Source organism: Vulpes vulpes, chromosome 15, assembly GCF_048418805.1.
Source record: "Vulpes vulpes isolate BD-2025 chromosome 15, VulVul3, whole genome shotgun sequence".
NCBI lineage: Eukaryota > Metazoa > Chordata > Mammalia > Carnivora > Canidae > Vulpes > Vulpes vulpes.
In genome coordinates, this window is record NC_132794.1 from 73343734 (window position 1) to 73366088 (window position 22355).

General features: G+C 45.5%; 1 long non-coding RNA gene across 1 annotated transcript in view; it reads right to left on the minus strand.

The window, feature by feature from the left end:
* Positions 1 to 17797, minus strand: part of LOC140595814 (uncharacterized) — a 35946-nt gene extending 18149 nt beyond the window's left edge. The window contains exon 1 of the long non-coding RNA XR_011997701.1: positions 17689 to 17797. This is a non-coding gene — a long non-coding RNA (uncharacterized lncRNA). The remainder of the gene's footprint in view (positions 1 to 17688) is intronic.
* Positions 17798 to 22355: the final 4558 nt, after the last annotated feature.

Below are 22355 nucleotides of genomic sequence, written 5' to 3' on the forward strand. Positions count from 1 at the left end.
GGATCATCACAGCATCCATGATGTCACCAGGTCATTGATAGGATTAAACGAGTGGATGTTTTTGAGGCGATGAGAATGGCATCTGGCATATAGTAATGTGATACTGGTATTTGTTAAATGAAATACATTACGCGGATGCCTGGGTGGCTCAATGGTTGAACATCTGCCTTTGGCTCCATGCATCATTCTAGGGTCCTGGGGTCGAATCCTGCATCGGGGTCCCTGCAGGCAGCCTGCTTCTCCCTCTCCCTATGTCTCTGCCTCTCTCTCTGTCTCTCATGAATAAATAAGTAAAATCTTTTAAAAAATACATTATGTATGTACATTGGTTTAAACACCAGCCACAGCTGAGAGGAATCTGCAAGCTCCTCATTGTATAGCTAAACACCCCCAAACTGGGAGCACCCCCAAATCCCGAGGCATTTCAACTCAGGATGCCAGTACATCTCTGACCATGTCAGTTCCTGCTCAACACGACTTAGGGATTCCTCATCCCGCTGAGGAGGAAGCTGGAGTCCGGGGTCTTCTCCTCAGCCCAGTCTTGCTCAGCTGTCCCCTTCAGAGTCACCTTGAACCGGCCCTTCCTTGCCAGCCATCCTGACACCTGCTTCAGTCAGCCCCTCATGAGCTGAGCTCCCTCCCACCATAGACCTTCAGCCATGCTGTTCCCGCTGCCTGCACTGCTCTTCCCGACAGCACCTCCTTTTTCCTTTAGCTGCTTCCTACTTACCCTTTGGATCTTAGCCAGGTCATCATTTCTGCAAAGCAGCCTTCCCTGCACCCAAAGGCGATTAGAAATCCCGTGGCACATTCTCCTGGCCCTGGGGAGGTTTAGTTCTTGCGCTCAGTATGGCATCTGACACTCCTCGTGTTCTTCGTTCATCCAACGTAGACTTACTGAGTGCCTCGACTTACCAGTATGTCAGGCCTAGAAAATGCAGCCATGACCACATAGACAGAAGCCCCCGCCCTCGGTGAGGTGAGTGTGCTGTCGAGGGAGGCTTTTTGGTTACCATGGGCCTGACAGAAAGCAGGCTTTAAGAAGTATTTGCTGAGAAGCCCCAGGAACATTGCTGCCTTCCCTGAGAGCGAGGAGGGGGCTGGGGGCGCCTTCCCCCTTCTAGCAAAAACGTGCAAAGCTCTCCCAGTAGCCCCAGCAGGAAGCAGGGGTGCTGACAGGCACTTTAGAGCAGTTTAGTGGCAGGTTAAGAGCACAGAAGCCCCACCCAGGCGGAAGGTCGCTGCGGTTTCTTTGGCGAGTGTCCCCCCACCGCCCCCCTTCACCTCCTGTTCATCTGGCCCGGCCTGTAACCAGGCCAACCTTCCAGATTAACTGAGGCTGAAGGGGGAGCCGGGGGGAGGGGACTTCATGAGTGGGTAACCCTGTGACTAATCCAGAGAAACAGCTCTGGCTCCGTGGTTCACCCCAGGCTTATTTGTGTGTCTAATTTCCTTGGGCAAATCAGCCCCTTCATTTCACTCTGAGGTTTAGGGTTTCCCCTAGAGCTCTCGGGGAGTCAGGCTGGGATGTTTTGCGTAAGTGGGGAAAGTCTTGGAGATGGAAGTAGGAGATGGGGTCGCAGAGAAGGTGACACTGGGTGAGGGGCACTTGGCAGGGGGGCTTTGCTCTGAAGGGCTTTGGCCTCATCCCTGCCTGTTCAGTTGCCCCTTCCTGGGCCACGCTGCAGGATCTAACAGAAACACCTAAGGAGACAGAGGATCTAGCCCTTCTTCCCAGGGGAGAGGTGGGGAGGGGAGTAAGAATTAGGAAGCAGGGACACCTAGGTGGCTCAGTGGTTGAGGATCTGCCTTTGGCTCAGAGCGAGATCCTGGGGTCCTGGGATCGAGTCCTGCATGGGGCTCCCTGTGAGGAGCCTGCTTCTCCCTCTGCCTGTTTCTCTGCCTCTCTCATGAATAAATAAATAAAATCTTTAAAAAAAAAAAGAGATAGAATTAGAAAGCACAAGGCTTGGAACAGGCAAGAAGCAATAGGTTCCATCTTTGGTACCCGAGTCAGGCTTACAGAGTGCTTCACTCGCCTTTGTAAGTGAACTGGAGCAACTCAGGATCTCAGAGCACATCCTCTGGGGCTCAGCTTGATCACTCCTGTCCCATAAACAATGGGTTTCTTTCCACATGTCCCCTCTGTGCTGGGCTCCAGCAGTACAGACACAAAGGAGATCATTCCTCGGCATTTATCCTTGAGAAACTCACTGTATGTCCCTGATCCTCACTTGCCCTCCCTGAAAGTCTCCCCTGCCTGCTTCTGAGGGTCATGGGGCTTACGCAGGACAGTGCTCTGCACACGACAAAGGGGCTGCAGCATATGTGCTTACACAGCAGAACCCTCTTCAACAATCTTCAATTAAGCATCGCTCCAGATTGCTGGAGGCTGTCCATGTCCCTCAGTGAGCACTATCCCCATGCCCAGGACACATCAAACCCTCAAAGCTAGCAAGTATTCTGATTTTCCTGGGCTCGTCTGTTCCCGGTCAGCTGACCTGTGTGTGCTTATCAAGTGTTATTTGTGTTTGTTCTCAATCTGTATCAATTACTCTAGTTAAATAATGCAAAATTATTCCACAGTGCAATGAAATATGAGTGCAGAAAATGGTGTTTCTTTGCAGGCAAACTTGAGTGCTTTGGAGAGAATCGAAACAACACTCTGGTGAATCAAATGTAGGTGAGATAATAAAGGTTAGAGGGGGGTAACTGTGAAAGTCGAGTCCTTGGCATTCAGCTTTATGGCCTCACTCCTCTTTAAAGAAACAGAGACTAGTAATCACCAATGACACTTTGTGGGTGTAGTTTGAGGAAAATACCAAAGAATCAGCCAACACGCACGATTCCCCACTTTCCATGACTGGGCCAAGTGACCCAGTAAAGCTGGATCTCATCGGGTTCAAGAAGGCTTGTCCTATAGCTGTAATGCCTCTTTGGGAACTAGAAGAGGAGAGTGTCAGGGATGACTCAAGCCACATAGTTGGCGTGAGAGCCTCAGAGCTGGGAGAGGCCTCGTGGTCTTTCCTGGGGACAGACACGTCCACCACAGCCCCACAGCTAAGTGGCTGTGCAGGCTTTCTGTGAATGCTCTTGTGACTCAACACCCCAGAGTCCAGAGCCCGGCTCATTTTGAATCGTATTCTGGGAAGCATGCTTGACTCATTTCATCTCCCCTTACTGTGCTCCTTGATGAGCCCTCCTTTGCTTACAGGTGAAAAATCTCTATTACTTACATTCAGTTAAGAAGAAAGCAGGTTGAGATAGAGGCTCACACTCTAGCATAAATTAGCTTAATATAATCTCAAGGTATCAACTTTCCCAGCAGGACAGGGTCTTCTCATCCCTTGAGACGAGCCTCTATTTTTTCCCAGGGCTTTACCACCCCGCCCAACCCCACGATCCAGCCCTTCTGGCAAAAGATCTACCATTGACCGCATTTATGCAGATTCCTGCATAAATCCCTTATTCAAGTTCATAGGAAAATAACGTATCATGGATACAGATAAAGTCTAATTCTAGCACTTTCTTTTTTTTTTTTCCTTAAAGATTTTATTTATTTATTTATGAGAGACACGGAGAGGGAGGCAGAGACACAGGCAGAGGGAGAAGCAGGCTCCATGCAGGGGAGCCTGATGTGGGATTCGATCCCAGGACCCTGGGACCACAACCTGAGCCAAAGGCAGACGCTCAACCACTGAGCCACATGGGTGCCCCTAATTCTAGCACTTCCTGACTCAGAGACCTTGGACTGTATACTTATCTCTTCTCACAAACTGTGGTTTCCTCATTTATGTAAGGAGAATTAAAAGAGCCTATTGTGATGGTTCATTCTGTCAATAATTTCTTTTAGTACCTATGATGTGCCAAGCACTGTGCTGGCAGGTGCTGGGGGTACAGGAGTGGGAGAACTGGAGACCTTCTGGAATGCCCTCAGGAATGAAGCTTTGCTGGTTGATTGATGGGCTAATGCAGGGGTTGGCAAACTTTTCCGTAAATCGCCAGATGGTAAATATTTTAGGCTCTGCTCTGCCGCTGTAGCACAAAAGCAGCCATAAACAACATATAAACAAATGGAGGTAGCTACTTTCCAATAAAACTCTACAAAAACAGGCAGCGGGCCAGACGCGACCTGCAGATAGTTCTTTGCCTTCTTCTGGGCTCAAGTGTTAATACTCTTGGACTGAGTTCCAGATCAGTCTAAGAAGGAGATTTCCAATTGTCTCCCTCGATGCAGGGAGTTCTCCTGGAGGGTCTCCAGATATCTTTTCTGCTCTCCAGCAAGCGTCATCCCCTTTGCTTATGTGGAGCTGGGTGTGATGAGTCCCAAAGTGTTTTCCTGATGGCAAGGTTGAACCCAATGGCATTCAGCAGTCTCTTTCAACAGATACAACAAGTGTGCCAAAGAGACAACAGATCTGTACTACTAGGGTGGGAGGCAAAGTCACTTCTCTCTAGGAATCAGTTTGCCTCTCTTAAAATGAGAAGGTTGGACCAGTGGTTTTCCAAGCTTGAACACTCATCGAGTGACTAAGTGTATTTGCTAAAAATGCAGATTCCTAGGCCCGCCACTTTGGAGGCATTGTCTCCAATTATAGGGATGACCTGGGGATTCTGGACTATTAACAAGTGCCCCAGAGTGTTCTGAAGGAGGACACTCCAAGGACCACAGAATTAGGCCTCATCCAGCTCTGACGTTCAGTGGTTGCCAACAGAGTAAAGGAAGTCCGTCTGCCTGAGCTGGGCTGGGCTGTGGTGGGACAGAGAATGGTGGTGGTGGGGATCATTATCTTGTCTGCAAGGACGTGGCAGGATGTGGTTGACCCAAGCTTCCTGTGAATGGGGGAACCAGAGAGCAGTGGGAGAGATTCACACCCCAGCACTGGGCTCAGACCACATGTTTAGAATGTGCTCAGCAGGTATTGGGAAATGAGAGCCTGGCGCCACCTCCTCCCTCTGACCTTAGGCAGGTCATTTGATCTCCTAGAGCTTCAGTTCTTTTGTGTATGAAAGGGGGATGATGATAGGTCATTTCAAGTACAGCATGAGCAATAAATTGAGTAATACTTATAAAATCTCTCTCCTAATTAATTGATAGTAGGAAACTCTCTTTCAGTGGAATGAGTGTCCTCCTAAAAAGACCCAAGGGTCAAAAGTCAGACCCTGCTTCACAGGCTGGGCTTTTTCAATGATTCACTGCTGTATCTCGGAGTGACTGAGACCCTTGGCCTTGCTGGGCCTCACTTTGCTTGAGTGAAGAATGAGATGCTAATACACCTGTGCTCCCCCTTTCTCAGGACTAGCTTAAAGGCTGGATGAGACTGTGGGAGGCAAATTGCCCTGGGGCTCTCAGGGACTGTGGCAAAAAATGTCCAAGACCATCCTTGTCAGGTAGGGAGGATGCTGACTTCTGTAATGTCCCTGCTTTCCACTTTTTCTTTTTTAGATATAGGAAGTAAGAAAATAGGATCTCTGGGATCATCCTTGTTAAATACAACCTTGTTGTATTTTGATGTTTTTTTGTTGTTGTTGTTTTTGTTTTCTGAACTTATCAGTTGGTTAAGAGTCAGTCACAGATGGATGATGACGTAAAGCAATGGGAAGACATTCCAAGCTCATAGATTGGGAGAACAAATACTGTAAGAATGTCCATACTACCCAAAGCAAACTACACATTTAATGCAATCTCTATCAAAATACCAACATCATTTTTCACAGAACTAGAACAAATAATTCTGAAATTTTGTATGGACCCACAAAAGACCTCGAGTAGCCAAAGCCATCTTGAAAAAGAAAAGCAAACCTGGGGGCACCACAGTTTCAGACTTTAAGTTCTGTTACAAAGCTGTAGCAAACAAGACAGTATGGTACTGGCACCAAAACAGACATGTAGATCAATGGAACAGGATAGAAAACCCAAAAATAAACCCACAACTATATGGTCAAGTAATCTTCAACAAAGCGGGAAAGAATATTCAATGGAAAAATGACCGCCTCTTCAACAAATGATGTTGGGAAAACCGGACAGCAACATGCAAAAAAGAAAGAAAGAAAGAAAGAAAGAAAGAAAGAAAGAAAGAAAGAAAGAAAGAAAGAAACTGGACCATTTCTTACACCACACACAAAAAGAAATAAATTCAAAGTGGATGAGAGACCTGAATGTGAGGCAGGAAATAATCAAAATCCTAGAGAACACAGGCAGCAACCTCTTCAACATTGGCCATAGCAACCCCTTTCTAGATACATCTTCTGAAGCAAGGGAAACAAAAGCAAAAATAAACTCTGGGGACTACATCATAATAAAAACCTGCATAGCAAAGGAAAGAGTCAACAAAACTGAAAGACAACCTGTGGAGTAGGAGAAGGTATTTGTAAATGTCATATCTGATACAGGGCTAGTATCAAAAATATATAAGGAACTTATACAACTCAACCCAAAACCCAAATGATCCAATTTTAAAAATGGGCAGAAGACTTGAACAGACATTTCTCCAAAGAAGACATCCAGATGGCCAGTAGACACACGAAAAGATATTCCATATTATTCATCATCAGGTAAATACAAATCAAAACCATGATGAGATACCATCTCACACCTGTCAGAGTAGCTAAAATCACTAACACAAGAAACAACAGGTGTTGGCAAGGATGTGGAGAGAGGGGAACCCTCGTGCATTGTTGGTGGGAATGCAAACTGGTGCAGCCACTGTGGAAAACACTACGGAGGTTCCTTAAAACATTAAATATAGAACTACCCTGTGATTTAGCCATTATGCTACTAGGCATTTACCCAAAGGATACAAAAACACCAATTCAAAGGGACACATGTACCCCTATGATTATAAAAGCATTATCTACAGTAGCCAAGATATGGAAGCAGCCCAAGTGTCAATCAATAGGTGAATGGATAAAGAGTATGTGGTATACCAGCAATTGCACTGCTGGGGATTTACCCCAGAGATACAGATGCAATGAAATGCCGGGACACCTGCACCCCGATGTTTCTAGCAGCAATGTCCACAATAGCTAAACTGTGGAAGGAGCCTCGGTGTCCATTGAAAGATGAATGGATAAAGAAGATGTGGTTTATGTACACAATGGAATATTCCTCAGCCATTAGAAATGACAAATACCCACCATTTGCTTCAACGTGGATGGAACTGGAGGGTATTATGCTGAGTGAAGTAAGTCAACCAGAGAAGGACAAACATTATATGTTTGGGGAATATAAATAATAGTGAAAGGGAATATAAGGGAAGGGAGAAGAAATGTGTGGGAAATATCAGAAAGGGTGACAGAACATAAAGACTCCTAACTCTGGGAAACGAACTAGGGGTGGTGGAAGGGGAGGAGGGCGGGGGGGTGGGGTGAATGGGTGACGGGCACTGAGGGGGGCACTTGATGGGATGAGCACTGGGTGTTATTCTGTATGTTGGCAAATTGAACACCAATAAAAAATAAATTTATTATTTTTTTTAAAAAAAGAATATGTGGTATATATTAGAATATTATTCAGCCACAAAAAAGAATGAAACCTTGCCATTTGCTATGACATGAATGGAGCTAGAGAGTATAATACTAAGCAAAATAAATGAGTCAGAGGAAAACAAATTCCATATAATATCACTCATATATGGAATTTAAGAAGCAAAACAAACGACCATAGGGAGAGGGAGAGGGAGAGGGAGAGGGAGAGGGAGAGGGAGGGAGGGGGAGGGAGGGAGGGAGAGAGGGAGAGGGAGAGGGAGAGGGAGAGAGGGAGAGAGGGAGAGAGGGAGAGAGGGAGAGAGGGAGAGAGGGAGAGAGGGAGAGGGAGAGAGGGAGAGGGAGAGGGAGAGGGAGAGGGAGAGGGAGAGGGAGAGGGAGAGGGAGAGGGAGAGGGAGAGGGAGAGGGAGAGGGAGAGGGAGAGGGAGAGGGAGAGGGAGGGGGAGAGAGGGAGAGAGAGAGAGAGAGAGAGAGAGAGAGAGAGGCAAACCAAGACACAGACTCTTAACTCTAGAGAATAGACTGATGGTTACCAGCGGGGAGGGGATGAGGGGGTGGGTGACAGGTGATGGGGATTAAGGGGTGCACTTGTTGTGATGAGCACCAGGTGATGTACGGAAGTGTTGAATCACTATATTGGACACCTGAAACTAATATCACACTGTATGTGAACTAATTGGGATTAAAATAAAACGTTAAAAAAAAGCATAAAGCAAAAACAAACCAAAAAGAAACAGTCATGGGATACCAACTGTGTACGCTGCCCTGTGCTAGGGGTCAAAGCGGGGCGTCCCTAACCCCGGAGGCTCACAGTCCAGTTGGGATGATAACATGTGTATGTGTGGGAAGTGAAACAGCAATGTAATGCTGCTTCTGGGAATGATGGAGAGAATGAAGAAGATGGAGATACTGATCATTGTGCAAATTTGCATCCCCCTTCATGCGGTTCACAGAACATGTTTATGACCATTATCTTATGTGATATTCAAAACCATCAAAACAAGCCTCCCCACCTTAGTTCTGCTGAGGAACAAACTGAGAGTCATAACTTCTCCGAGATCAGATAGGAAGAAAGTAGCTGAGTTGGACTCCAGCTTCTTTCTTTTGGCCCCAAGAGCGCTACTATCACCGAGACACAACTTTCCTCCTTTCCGTTGCAACAGAACATTGCAAAACGCGCGTTGTCATTAGCTGGCGACACGAGTAACTGCCACGTGGGGGGTGGATGTAACAGGGTCCCACCATTTTCACTGGGATGTGCTTGTCCCCTTCCCGCCCCCCCTTCAGTTTAGAATCAAATCAAAGGGCTGTCTGCAGTCTCAGCCCGAAGACAGCGTCTGCCACTTCCGATTTTTTTTTTCTTTTAAAAATGTCAGTGTGCTGCTGAAACAGGAACAGCACTGTGGCAAACAGCAGCTCTGAGTCACACAGAGTACATCAAAGAAACAGCCCTGATAAGGGGCCGGCAGGAATTGTGCGTGTGAGCAGAGTTTTCCTGACAATCTTTGAGGCTTGGGGGCCCCTCTGGGCAGCCTCGTTGTGGAAAGAGGCCTGTGGTTTTCAGAAATTGGGTGACTCACCACACAGGCGAGGCTTGGGAACAGAGACAAGGTCCTGGTCTGCTGCAGCTCTCAGCCAAGAGCTGTGGCCTGGGGCCCTGAGTCCCTGCACATCTCAGGTCTCCAGCCAGCTAGACTCCTCTGTCCGCCCACCCAGGCTTGCAGCCTCATTCAGGCATCCATTCATCTAGTTGTTCAACAGATACTGCAAGCACAGACTTTGTGGGGCCCTGTGCTGGGCCTAGGAGGGTAAGGCGGTGACCGAGCGAGACCCCATCCTCCTGCAGCGGCCGTAGTGTACTGAGGGAGAGAAGTATTGAACAGATAATGCCATGGGCAACTGAATCGCCGCAGTAAGCACTGCGAAGGGAGATGGAAGGTACTCTGAGGACAGGCAGGTGTAGGACAGTGGGGTGGGGTGGTCAGTGGAAGTGGGGGTACGCTAAAAGATGAGGCTGACAAGTGGACAATCAGCTCTTCAGCACCATCCCCATCCCCATCTCTCTCTCCCTACACACCACGCACGCGCACACACACACACACACACACACACACCCCACGAACACACCCCATGATGAGTTAATGGAACAACCGTGGGCTTCTGAGTCTTATATACACCTGGTTTCAAATCCCATAATCTCAACTTACTATCTCAGTGACTGAATAAATTACTTATCCTCTCCAATCCTCAGTTAGAATTCTAGAAATCTCACAAAACAGCAAAACAAACGCCTACACTGGGAGCAATACATCTTGTCCTGAAGAGCCATGGCATCTCTTTTGCCTCTGTAAGCCTCATTTTCCCTATCTGTCCAATGACAGAGTAGGATGCAGGAGTCCTTCCAAACTGTTAGTTTAGGATTCTATAATCCCCCCCAGGAGGCGAGGTCCTGGGCAGAGCTGATGCACCCTGCTGCCCCCAGCTGTGCTCTTTCTGCTGACTTGCTCCACCTGCCGGGGCTCCCACCTGCTCAGGATCCTCCAGATAGAGGAGGGAGGAGAATCAATAGCCCAGGTTATATACATTGTGATGGGCATTAACATGCTTTCTCTCCCCTATGGAAAGTGCCGCTGGAAAGATGCACCTGGAGAGGATGATGCTTACCTCTACCAGGACCCTCGATAGCGGGGAACTCCAGGGCTTGGGAGGGAGAAACGTATGGCTTCACTTCATTTTGTTCCCAAGAGGGAGCTGCTGATTCTGTGAGTAGGCAGGGTACCAACTTGAGCTGAGGGGGGACGGGGTGGGATCTGGGGGTTGGAGAGAGCAGGGGTTGAGGGTGCCTTCTTCCTGGTGGACCCTGACAGGGAGCAGATGGATGGAGGTCCAAGCCTCTGTTTAGTGGCCTGGCATCCGGGGACCAGCCAATGTGGTGCAGGTCGAGGGTCATCTTGTTCTAGATTCCCTCATAGCTTAATTCAATTCCCTTAATAGTTACAGGTCTATTCAGATTTTCTATTTCTTTTGGTTCAGATTTTATAGATTATGTGTTTCTGGGAACTTTTTTATTTCATCTAGGTTATCCAATGTGTTTGTGTGTAATGGCTCAGAATATTGGCCAAGAATCTTTCTTATTTCTCTAGAATTGGGTGTAATGTTCCCACTTTAATTTCTGGCTTTTGTAATTTGAGTCTTCTGTCTTTTTTTTTCTAGTCTATCTAAATGTGTGTCAATCTTGTTGAAGTTGAAGAATCAGCTTTTGGTTTTGTTGCTTTTTCTCTATCATGTCTCTATTCCTGATTTTGTTGAATCTCTGCTCTGACGCCAACTAATCTCTTTTATTTCTTTCCTTCTACTAGCTTTGGGTTCAATTCATTTCCTAGGGCCTTTAGTTGTAAATTAGGTTGTTGATTTGATGGCTTTCTTGTTTTTTTTTTTTAATATAAGTGTTTACAAATTTCTCTCTTTGCACTGCTCCTGCTGTAACCCACATCTTGGTATGTCATGTTTCCAGTTTCATTTGCCTTTAAATATTTTCTAATTTTCCTTGTGATTTCTTCTTTGATCCATTGGTTATATTAAAGTGTGTTATTTAATTTTCACAAGTTTGTTGATTTTCCAGTTTTCCTTCTGTTATTGATTCCAGTTGTCCTTCTGTTATTAAAAAGAGTTGAACACTAATTTGTGGTCTAATCTGTATGTCTGTTAGAGTTAGTTGGTTTATTGCGTTGTTCACATCCTCTGTTTCCTTATATGTCTGGTTGTTTCAACCCATTATTGAGAGTTAAGTATGGATGTCTCCAATTATTATTGTAAAACTATTTCTTTCTTCAATTCTGTCCATTTCTGCTTCATATATTGCTTCATATATTTTGATGATGTCATTAGGTACATAAATGTTTTTAATTGATATCTATTTTTGATATATTGAAACTTTTATTAATATAGTCACCCTACTCTCTTTTGGTTTCTGTTTGCATGGAATATATTTTTCCGTCCTTTCACTTTCAATCTGTTTGTGTCTTTGGGCCTAAAGTGGGTTTCTTGCAGACAGCATACTGTTGGATCACTTTTCTTTAAAAAATTCATTCTGCCAATCCCTGTATTTTCATTGACAAACTTAATCCATTTACATTTACTGGTATTACTAATAAGGAGGCTTCTTTTTGTTATTTGTTTTCTATATGCTTTATAGCTTTTTGTCCCTCATTTCATGCATTACTATCTTCCATTTATTAATTTTTTGTAGTGAATTGTTTTAATTATCTTCTCATTCTCTTTTGTATATATGCTATACCTATTTTCTTTGTAATTACCATGGGGATTACATTAACATCCTAAAGTTATAATATTCTAACTTGAATTAATACAAGATTAACTTCAGTAACATACCAAAACTCTGCCTCTTTATAGCTCCATTGCTACTCCTTTCAGTTATTGATATCACAAAATTACACATTTATACTTTGCGTATCCAAAACCATAAACTGATAGTTATTCCGTGAGTGCTTTAGTCTTTAAACACAATATGAAATTATGAACCAAAGGTACAATAGTATTTACTTTCAGGCTAATAATTTCTACAAAATGTTTCAATCTCATAAATCATGTAGAAAACCAAAATTGGTGTTCCAAACAGTCGTTATAATAATAGCTGCTTTTAGAATTGTCAATTATCTTTACTGAGATCTTTATTTCTTCACACAGTTTAGGATTATTATCTAATGCCCTTTTATTTCAACCTGAAGGACTCCCTTGACCATTTTTTTTTTTGCAGGGCAGGTCAAGTAGTAACAGACTCCCTCAACTTTTGTGTATCTGAGAGTGAGAATGTCCTAATGTCTCCCTCACTTTTGAAGTGCAGTTTTGCTGGGTACAGTATTCTTGGTTGACAGGTTTTTTTTCTTTTACCTCTTAGACTATATCATCAGCCCACTGCCACTGGCCAGTAAAGTCTCTGATAAGAACTATACTGATAACATTATTAAGGAAACTTCGTGTATGAACAGTTACTTCTCTTGTTTCTTTCAGGATTCTTTATTTGTCTTTGTTTTTCAATAGTTTTATTGCAATATGTATTCATATGGGTCTCTTTGTTCATCTTGGAGTTTCTTAAGCTTCTTAGCAGTTTATATTCATGTTTTTCATCAAACTTAGGAAGTTTCAATCTGTTTTTTCTTCAAATATTCCTGCCCTTTTTCTCTCTCTTTTTCTTCTAGGATTTCCATAATGCATATGTTAGTATGCTTGATAATGTACCTTAGGATCTGTTAAATTTTCTTCAGTATTTTAATTTCTGTTGCACAGACTCAATAATTTTGATTGTCCTATCTTTAAATTCATTGATTCTTCTACTTGCTCAAATATGCCTTGGGTCCCTTCTGGGGAATTTTGCATTTCAATGAGTGTACTTTTTAGCGCTAGAATTTCTTTTGGCTTCTTTTTAGGTTTTCTCTTTATTGATATTTCCATTTTGTTCATACAGTATTCTTAACTTTTCCCCTGTATTCCTTTGGTTTTTTTGAGCATTTTTAAAACAGTTGTTTTTAAGCCTTTGTCTGGTAGGTCCACCATCTGGTCTTTCTCAGTGACAGTTCATATTGGCTTATTTTTTTCCTTTCCATGAGCCACACTTTCCTATTTCTTGGCATGTTTTGTGAATTTTTGTTATTGTTGAAAATTGGACATTTAATATAATTATATGGTAACTCTGGAAATCAGATCCTTGCCCCCCTCCCCTACCCCAGATTTATCATTTTTTATTTTTGTTTTGACTCTTAGGCTCTCTCCATACTGAGGATCAGTCTGAGGTACAAACTTAAGGTTTTCTCAGTTTTTTCTGTGTCTTTTCCTGGGTATGCTCAGTGACTTTTGACTTTCCCCTTTAAATGTAGTTGCTTTTGAACATCCTAGTCTGGAAGTCTAATGGCTTTAGTTTTTACCAAAAGGGAGAGGAAGAAAAATAAAGGGAGGAGAAAAAGTGCTGGGCTCTGAGAATTGGCTTCAGCTGGAAGGGCAGGGGTTTGCAACAGTGGCAGGGAGATGCAATGACTATGGTTGCCTACCTCTGTGTCTGCATCTCTGTGATCAGAAGCAGCAATTAGCAATCACAGCACAGATTCTCAATATTTGGATCCTTTGTTTACCTGGGAATCTCTTAATTTCTCCCTCATTTTTGAAGGACAATGTTGCAGGATATAGGATGCTTGGTTGTGGACAGGGTACTTGTTGCCCACCCTGACTCCCACAGGCTGTCTGCAAGCCGCTCCAGGAACATGTGCACAGCTGCCTGCCATGGGGCTGGGCATGGGTCAAGGGTAGCTTCTATTATGTTAAGGGCTGAAATTGACCAAAGTTATCATCTAAGCCTTCCCTGGAACTTGCAAGCCTTTTATGGTCTCTGAAGTTCCAAAATAGTTATACTATACAGATTCTGCAATTGTTGTCTAAGTAAGGAGACAGATTCCTGGTGCTTAGTACTCTATCATCTTCCTGGAACCCTCCTTGTACAACATATCTTTAAAAAACAGGATCATACACGTTGTTTTTAAACTTCTTTCCATCTAATCAAGTCAACGGTCATTTATGTCTTCAATTTGTTATGGCTGAGTGATTTTTCATTGTATGACTACATTGTAATTATTTAATTAATTCCCTATTACTGTACACTTCAGCTTATATCTTTTTTCTTCTTTTTCTTTCTTTTTTCTTTTTTTCTTCAGCTTATTTCAACTTTGTCATCACCATAAACCGCACTGCAATGAAATATATATCTCCATATAAATATGTATCTATAGGACACCTGGGTGCTCAGTGATTGAGTGTCTGCCTTTGGCACAGGTCATGATTCTGGGGTCCTGGGATTGAGTCCCATCTGGCTTCCCATGGGGAGCCTGCTTCTCCCTCTGCCTGTGTCTCTGCCTCTCTCTGTGTGTCTCTCATTAATAAATAAATAAAATATTTATTAAAAAATACGTATCTATAGTTTTTCACCACACAAAAGTACATAGATTTACACATATCTTTGCTCACTTGTCTGATTATTTCATTGGGAAAGAAGAAGAGGAGACTTTGAGGTACTTCTGGAAGAGTGAGGAGGACAATTAGTACACAAAGGAGATGGAACTTTCTAGGTAGAGAGGACAGCTTTAGCAAAGAGCCAGGGGGCTAAAAGTGCATCTCATGCTCAGAAAATGCTGAGAATTATAAAAATATACAGACTTTGCTATCTTTAAAAGTTCTCCTGACCACACCAGCCCCGTACAATGTCTATACTCTTGGATGTCCTGGACCATGCTGCTCAAGCTTTCTCCTTGTGGGCCAACTGACTCCTCCAGAATCCTGGGCTATGTCCTATACAGTTGGTAACACACAGACCAATTCCCCTAAAACACTAGACAGCCATTAAAGGCTGGGAAATATTTTAAGGACAACCTCTTTATGTCTTAAAATAGTGCCCAGCCAGAGGGAAACATATTCCACATGTGTCTAATCCAGTGTGTAACAAAATACAAAGGTTGGAGGTCTCCCCTTCCCCCTTTCTTTCTTTTTAATTTAAAAGGAGCTATTTGATGTCCCGGAAACCCTTTGAGGCTTTTTATTGCCCTTGTAGACCTAACAATAAAAGACTCTAAGAAGCAGAGCTTTTGGTAGTTCTGGATGAAAAACCCAAGAGCCAAAAAGAATCTAGTTATATGGAGGTTGAGAATCTCAGAATTCTGCAAATGGTTCAGGCTGGGGTTCCAGGTTAGTGTTCTCAGGGGGACAAGTGGCAAAGTAGCGGTTGTCTCTGTGCTATGATTTATAAGGCACCCAGCCAGCAGCCGCCTTCCTTCCCCACAGTGCCAGAAACTCCCTGTTATGACTTTGGGTGAAGATCAAGAGAGGGGCACCCATGCCCTCCCCCACACCGGCACACAGTACTTTATTGGGGAACACATGAAACCATAGTAGTGGCTCTCACTAGGGCCATTTTGCCCTCCGGGAGACATTTGGCATTTTGTCACAACTGGAGGGGGTGGTGCTACTGGCATCTCTTGGAGAGGCCAGGGATGCTGCTAAACATCCTGTAGTGCACAGGAAATATTACCCCATGATGAAGAATTATCTAGCCCAAAATGTCAATGCCAAGGCTGAGAAACCCACGACTATGGGACAAATGGATCAATTTAGGGCATCTCCAGGAGCATCTATTTTACTCCATGGCAAATACTTTGAAACTATCTCATATTAAAGTAAATACACCTTTTAAAGTGTAGTGAGGGGCACCTGGGTGGCTCAGTCATTTAAGCATCTGCCTTCGGTTCGGGTCATGCTCTCAGGGTCCTGGGATCGAGCCCCAAGTGGCACTCTCTGTTCAGAGGGGAGTTTGCTTTTCCCTCTCACTCTCCTTCTGTACTCTTCTCCCCCCACACACCAATAAACAAATAAAATCTTAAAAATAATTAAGTGTAGTGAGGCAGGACAGGTTTCTTCCTTCCCCTCTGGCCCTGCTCTCCCTCCACCCTCCCATCCCCCTCACCCTCTTCCAGGGACATAACACCCATCAAAAACCTCAGTGGGAGCCTGCTTGAGTTAGGATGAAGAGGGAGTCCATTTGTAATCTATCTCACAGGGCTCCCTCCCGGGTGCTACTGGGAATAGGGGAGCACAGTGTGCATATGAGGGGGAGGCAGCAGTGCGGGCTGAGACGTCAGAGCCAGGTAGAGGAGTGAAGAGGCTGTGTGTGGGGCGAGAGGGCTCCATCTGGACGGGAGTACCGGGCATGTGGGAGAGGGAGGACGGGGGAATCTAACCCAGCAGATGGAAAGAGAGTGGTATTGGAGAGACCATGGCTAAAAAAGAAACTCTGCACTGGCAGAGGACAGAATGATTCCACAGCTCACCTGGAAACTTGTGGGATGTAATGGGGTGGGAACAGTGAGAATCATCCAGACTGAGGAGGATGAAAGAGGCTCCCCGTGGAGTAACCCTTCTTTGCCCACCCACCCCCACCCCAGGTCCCCTGGGTGCATCCCACCTGCCTAGTGACTTGCATGCCTCAGCCTGGCCCAGCTTCCCAGCTCCTCTCTCTGCTAGTCTTCCTGTCCTCCCTGCCAAATACCACTTGTAACTGTACTGCTCTGCTCAAGAACCACCAGTGGCTCCCTATGGCTCATCTCATCACACCCTAATGCCTCTCTCTGGCTTCCTACTCTAATTATTATTTTTTAAGAAAGATGTTATTTATTTATTCATGAGAGATACAGAGAGAGGCAAAGACACAGGCAGAGGGAGAAGCAAACTCCTCGAAGGGAGCCTGATGCGACACTCGATCCCAGGACCCCAGGATCACACCCTGAGCTGAAGGCAGCCGCTCAACCGCTGAGCCACCCAGGTGTCCCTCCTAGTCCAATTATTAATTCAAAGAGTATTTATTTATTTTTAAATTACATGTTCAAACTGAAAACGTAACACATGAACACGGTAAATAACCAACAAACACACAAAAGTATAAACAGCGAATACTGGCTCTAGCTCAGACCCTCATCACCCCAATCCCTCTCCCCAGGGATACCAAAAATAGGCTATAATATCAAATGATATGTGTGCACGCTTTCTCCTTACAGAAATGGATATTATATACTTTCCTCTGCACCTTGACTTTAGTGCTTATAAATATACCTTTGAGATTACTCCTCCTTTTCTTTTTTGAGATCCCTCTTTTTTTTTTTTTTAGCAAATATTCCATCATACTAATTCCCACCCCCCCCCAGTTTAGTCAGACCTTTACTGAAGATGAGGCTTCTAATCTTTGCTAAGATAAGCACCGCTGCAGTAAACACCCTTGGGCGCCCCCTCTTTTGCATATGAGCAACACAGAATTCTGAGAACAGATTCCTAGAAGCAGAGTGGCCCTATCAAAGGGCACACACATTTTTCCGCTCTGAGTGGTGTCACACATCCCCGTCAGGGCAGGGCACAGCCCACTACCAAGAGTCGAGTCACCTCGTGTTCTCAGCAAACGTTGTGATCTTTGCCAATCTGGTAAGTGAAAACAGCTCGTGTTTTATTTTGCATTTCTTTGATTATGATTAAGGCTGCCTATCTTTTCATCTGTTTCAAAGTCCCCCGTATTCCTTTTTCTGTGAACTGGCTGCTTTCAAGCCCTTTGACAATTTCTTCATACGGTAGAGTACAAATATTTATAGACATCCACTTACGTGCCAGATAAATCAGAGGCGGCCTCTGCCCACCCTCCGTACGCAGTTCTTGTCCTCTCTTATCCGCTGTTGTCACTTATTCCCGGCTCCAACCCGGGAGACCTCCCCCGCGCAGGGCGAGGTGCACACATGTCATGACTACCTCATTGTGTGTGTATCATCTTTCAATCTCTACAAGTCACTGGAAGAAGTGATACATGTTTTTGGTGGAGCATGTAGCTGATCTAGAGAAGCGTAAACAAGAAAATTAAAAAATCCCATGTGATTCCAGTCCATCTTCGGGGACTTCTTTCAGTAATGTGCGTGCGTGTGCCCTTCTTCTAAAACTGGGATCATACTGTATATATAGCTTGGTTTTTGCCTTTTCTCCTCCATACTTTGTTATCGTAAATTCTAAACTTATTCAGAAACCTCGTATTTATTGGCCAAAAAAATTCTTTCATATGAATGTCCCAAAATTTTTCTTTTTTAAAAAAGATTCTATTTATTTATTCACGAGAGACATGGAGACAGAGGCAGAGACATGGCAAAGGGACAAGCAGGCTCCCTGCAGGGAGCCTGACGTGGGATTCGATCCCAGGACCCCGGGATTAGACCTGAGCCAAAGGCAGATGCTCAACCACTGAGCCACCCAGAATTTATCTAACCTGTTCCAAAATTCATCTAACCCATCCCGTTTGTGGATTTTTTTTCCTCTGTCTCCCCTTTCCTTCCCCCCTCCCTCCCTCTTTCCCTTCCTTCCTTCCACTTTATACAGAATACTATTCATATCTCTATTTCCTTCTCATGGATTCCTAGAAGAGCAACTACCAGGTCAAAGGGTTGAACATTTTTATAGTTCTTGATTTGGTGGATTGGCTAGATCAAAACATATTTCACCTCCTTCTAGTATGTCTAGATATTCGATAGCGAAAAACCAAGATTCCTTTACAGCATGCGTCCTAGATGTGATTTTGTTTCTGCTAATGAGATAAACTTCTCTAAGCGTGACCCAGAACTGAGTTATGTGGGGTTGGGGAGGGGAGGGCAGGTGGCGTGGAGCATCTCTGGCAGCACAGACCGGGGCACAAGTGGCATGGCTGTGGAATCATGAGTGGGGGTGGACATGCCTTTCTGATGAGGGCCGAAGCAGCAGTTCCCATGGCAGCCAGCTCCACTTGGTAATTTTGGGACACATCCCTGGAAGCCCAGCCTAGGATATGTTACTTCCCCTTCTCGATGATTCTGAGACTCATCTATTTTCCTTTAATGATTCCCTTTCTGCTTAAGCCAGCTGAATGGCTTCTGTTGTTGACAACGAGGAACGCTGACCAACGAAATCCCTGTTTAGCAAAATGTCCTGCAGGAAGGTCGTACCCCACTAAGTGTGAGAGAGTACATCGTGCCAAGAGCATTGTGGGAAAGCCTGATTCTCTCCTCCGGGGAATGTGATCGGAGAAGGCGTTTCTGAAGGAGTCACATTGGAGCTGGGATCCTGGCCTGGATGGTCAGCGCTAGGACTTTGTTTCTGAACACTTACCACATGCCAGAACCTGGGCCACGCTCTTTGCATACATTAATCTACCCAACCTTACAACTTTATGAGAGATGTGGTATTAGCTTCACTTCACAGAGGGAGAAACTGAAACTCAGAGAGATTATTTGACTTGCCCAATGACAAACAGCTAATTCATGCAGAGTATGGGGCACAAACCCGGATTGGCTGGACCCCAAAGTCCACACTTGGCTCACAACCACGGGTCTACCTTACTCATCCATTTCCATTCCCCAGGTTATCTGCCTTCAGAAGAAATGTGTTCCTGTCCCCTCTGAGCCCAAGTCATCATGACAGCACCAGTGACACCAGGTTCTCTCCTGTGGCTGTTTGCTGGGAGCTCCTTTCATCAGTCCCATCCTGAGCCTTGGGCTGATGTGCGTGGGGCACTTCCTCCAACTGTGCCCAATGCTTCTCATGCGTGGCCTCATCTGCTCCTGCAAAAGGTCCTGAAAGGTCCTGGTCCAATCTTTCTTTCACATGCTCAGAGAAATTAATTTGACCAAGGCCACATGGCTGGTAAATGTTGAAGCCCAGTTACAACCCACCTGTTTGACTCGAGAGCCTGGGGTTAAAATGAGATCATGTCCTCAAAGAATAGGAAAAATGGTACCTGTGGCCGGGGAAGGCGCCATCCTGACCCAAAGCCAATTGGCGCGAACTTCCGCATTGTGGGGCGAATTGACATTGCATCCTAATGAGCTGCCCTGGGAAGGACTCGGCATCTCTTCTGTGACATTTCTGCCCAAAGGGCAGGACCTGGGTCTAATCACAAGTAGACCTCATCAGACAAGGCCAAAGTGAGGGACATTCTACAAAATAGCTGGCCTGCATGTATCACAAATGTCAATGTCACGAAAGACATATAAAAGCACAAGAGCTCTTCCAGACTAAGGAGACCTGGCAGTTGATGCAAGACCTGGTCCTGGATTGGATTTCGGACCAGACAAACATTGCTCCAAAGGACATGATGGGGACAACTGGCAAAATGTGCATGTAGACTGCGTTCTAGAGAGTGACCTTATATCCTTGTTAAGTTTCCTGAGTTTGCTGATGTATAAGAACATGTCCTTGTTTCTTTTTTTTTTTAAAGATTTATTTATTTATTCATAAGAGACACAGAGAGAGAGGCAGAGACACTGGCGAAGGGAGAAGCAGGTTCCCTGCAGGGAGCCCGATGTGGGACTCGATCCTGGATCCTGGGATCACTACCTGAACTGAAGGCAGATGCTCTACCGCTGAGCCACCCAGGTGTCCCAATGTCCTTGTTTCTAGAAAACACATGCCAGTATGGTTAAGGGGAAGGGGAATAGTCATAACAGTGGAAGAACGGTGTGCGCAAATAGGGAAGTCATGTTTGGCACATCACAAGCCTTCCGTGAGTGGGAATCAATCACCTTTCTTTCCCACCGAGGACTCGCAATGTGCCAGGCACTGATCTACTTGTTTACCTAATGTCGCCCATTTTACAGATGAAAAAACTGATGCTCAGAGACCCGAAGTAACCAGCCTAGGGCACACAGCAGTTAGCGGCCGTGCAGGCTTTCAAGCCCCCAGCTGCCTGACCCTCTCTGGGTGGAGGGGCAGCGGAGGAAGGGTGTGGGTGGGGATGGCAACCTCTGTGGCTGGTCCCAGGCTGGCCCCCCTCGAGGCCTGAGGGTTCAGAGACACCACGCAATGGAGGGGCACTCTGAGTGCCCAGTGAGGGGCCAGGATGTTGGGAGAGGGCCCCAGGCTGCCCATGCTGCAGCTCCAGGACACAGCCCCATGTAACCGAGGCTTCTTCTGAACAGGGCTGCCAGGAAGAAAAAGGGTCAGTATCTGAGCCAGCAGGAGTACAGGGCTACCGCCTTTCACGGGAGATGACAAAGTCTGGTAACTGGGTCTGAATCCCAGTCCCACCTGCCTTTTATGGACAAGCCTACTGTATCTCGCTGCTTATTAACTAATAAAATGACATGATAAATGAATAATGGCCATTTTTAGCTCCCACCCCGTCACTTTGCAAGCAAAGCGTCTTGTAGTTTATTATCTTAATAATTCTTCAAAGCAAGTGTTGCTGTACCCATTTCACAGAGATGGGGACTGAGTCTCAGAAAACGTAGATAATTGGCTCAAGGCTGCAAGTAAAATAGGAAAAGCAGAGTTGAGTTCCCTGAGTAGGTTGGGAGGACCCTTGGTCCCGACCCTACACCCCGTCATGGGGACGGTCCCTTGGAGACAGCCCATGCCTCCTCTTGTTTGGTGGTGGAGGGAGTTGAGCTCTGCAGAGCGGCATAACAACAGCCAAGGGTGCCCGTCAGGGAGTGACCCAGCCAGGGCCAGTGGCCGGGTCTCCAGACTCCTAGTCCAGTGCTCCCTTTGGGAAGCGGAAGATGCTTTACAGATGCTGGGCTTCGGGACCAGGCAGGGTTGCCCTGGGCCAAGCTGTGAATCAGCCAAGCGCAGTGTTGATGGTTTACCTACTTTCTCCGAGTCTCGCGTACCTCAGCTCTCCTGCCACTTGTACCCCCAAACACACTCTGCCTTCTGGATGGTCAGAGCCCTCTACGATGGTGACCGGTACCCCAGTAACCCCTACCGCCAGCTGCCTGAGAGAAGGATCTGCTAAATGAATTGACAAAGAAGAGTCGATACCTAGGACATTATGTGGCATCCCTTTATTTACCTGACAACCCCAGGAGATCATGATGCCTGACTTCCAGTGAAGAAAATCCTAATGGTAAAATTGTGAGGCCCAATGGTAGGCTCCCAGGGAGAAATGTGGAGATGGAAACAATGGAGAGAGGACTCACACTGTAGCCTGGAAAAAAAAAAATAACAGTATCATAAAACCTCCCCTAAGCCTACCAGTGCTCATCTGGCTTGATTGCCTGTGGTGTTGGGGAGCTCATTACCACATGAGGCAGTTTTTTCCATCTCCAGCAGCTGCTCGATAGCTTCATTGTGTAACAGCTAGCTAGCATGATCCATTTTTTTCCAGGACTCCAGCTGGTCTATCTGAGGGTGGCTGGCTGGGGCTGTGTTCCAGCTGGAACAGGTGTGCATTTCTCCCTGTGACAGCACAAAATCAGTCCGTCTTCCTCACACCCGAGGTCAAACATTTGTCGCCTCTCCATGGCAGCGGCAGTCA